We start from the raw sequence: 2,081 nt of genomic DNA on the forward strand, positions 1-2,081 counted from the left end.
GATGGACTGACTGTTGGAGGGACTGATGGAGAAAAGAATAGACATTGGTTATCAGTCCGCAGGTGTTTTCCTGCCCCGTGTGCGTTTTCTGCCTAGAGGAGGAGCCTAGCACTCTTCCCTAAAAGAAAGAAAACGTACAAAAGCCTCATTCGAACTAGGTCCTCGCTTGCAGCAGATGATTTGCCCTTCCAGTGTTTCTCCATCCCACGGGGTCTCGGCTCCTTTGATTCTACATTTCATACATCTTGCACATCCGCTGAGTATGCCGCAGGCCAAGAGTTCATTTGCTTGTCTCATGTTTGTTTTTTTCAGAAGTGGAAACCAAGGCTCAGAGACAGGCAGCTGGTCCTAGGTGCTCTGACTAAAGATGGCCAGAGGACATCCAAGGACCAAGGACCATCCAGATTGGCCCAAGGACCCTCAGGATTCTGCACTTCAGTCTGTCTTGCAAGGCGTAAGGCCCCCATCTTTCAGAAATACCTCCATCTCCTTGGGCCGCTAGCAGCTGTCTCCCATCAGGACCCTCCCAACAAAGTCTCCACAACCCTCCTTGAACTCCTGGATTCCACCTGAAAGGTGCCCATATTGTGCGCCCTCCCCGGAGACCCACTTCTGGACTCTCCCCGGATGCGCCAGGCCCAGTATCCTGGGATGTTTGAGCTGGGATTGTGGTTAAACAATTAAGAGATTATGGAAGTGACCGCCATGGCGTTCACAGAAGCAGGCAGGGGCAGGAGCAACCCAGGATGCCTGCTTCCCAGTCCAGAGCTTTCTACTGTAGAAGAGCTGGTGCTCTGAATAAATAAATACTTGTTAAACACACATCCGCACACAACCAGATAACAGTATCAAAACAGCTGATGCAAAGGGAGATACAAATTAACATTAATTACAAGCATGAAAATTCCACCTTTCTAGCAATCGAAGAGATGCAAATCAAAGCAAATTAAAGCAAATTTTGATACATTTTTAGACTTATTAAGTCATCAGGGTTTTTTTTTTCTTTATAAAAACAACTTTGGTAAAATCCAACCCCCAAATTGTGGTGAAACCAGAATACACATTCATACTCTGCTAGTAAGTGTTACAACCCTTTTCAGAAAGCAGTTCTTAACAAACACGCCCCCCCACCAAAAAAAAAACAAAAAGCTTATAACGTGTGGCTCAGTAATTTCACCCTAGTAAAGAAAAACTAAGAACATAGTTGAACTGGAAAAAGAAAAAAGAAATCTATAAACACAGTCACGTTTCCTGAAACATTATTTATAAATTTCGGAAATACCCTAATAATCACAAAAGCAAGGAATGGTTGAGGAAACTGTGATACACCCGTTTAATGGAATACTACACATCCATCAAAAATGATAATTATAGTGATGCAGTGGAAATCTGTCTCTCCCTCCTGTCCTTCCCCTCCTTGGGCAGAAAGGAACCCTTTGCCCAGCCTGCTCTGTCGGGGTTCTCATCACCTGACAAATTGCATCCTTTACTTATTGTAATAATAGTAGCTGCCTTTGAGTGCTTATTTTGTGCTAAGAGTTTTCAGGCCTTGGTTCCTTGAGTCCTCAGGGAAACTCCATGAAGGAGATCCAATTCGTGTGCCCATTCCGCAGGTGAGCACCTCTGAGGCAAGAGCAGTGAATCCACGAAGCCTGGGGTCCCCGGAGCCAATGGTGCTCAAGGCCCTTCCCCGCCTGGCTTGGTCCCACGTCTCCAGCTTTACCTGTGCCTCTCCTCCTCCCTGCCACCCCCCCAGCGCTCCAGCCTCTCAGGCCACACACCCCCCGCCCCACACCTCTGCACACTGGTCCTCCGCTCAGAACACGCCTCCGATTCTCGTTTGTCCTCAGAACTGCTCCAGTGCCAACTCCTCTTGGCAGTTTTCCTGGCACTGTTCCTTCCCCTCCCCCAGCCATCTTCCCAGTCAGAAAAGTGGTTTCTCTTTTTTGGCAGCTCAACTCTAGAACTGATCTCACTGTGTCATGACTGTAATGACTGATGCATTTATCCATCTGGCCCAGGGAACTGTGGGTTCCTGGAGCACCAGGATGTCCTGGGGAGCCTGATACAGAGCCTAGCCC

Source organism: Neophocaena asiaeorientalis, unplaced genomic scaffold (genome assembly GCF_003031525.2).
Source record: "Neophocaena asiaeorientalis asiaeorientalis breed wild unplaced genomic scaffold, Neophocaena_asiaeorientalis_V1.1 scaffold275, whole genome shotgun sequence".
Taxonomy (NCBI): Eukaryota; Metazoa; Chordata; class Mammalia; order Artiodactyla; family Phocoenidae; genus Neophocaena; species Neophocaena asiaeorientalis.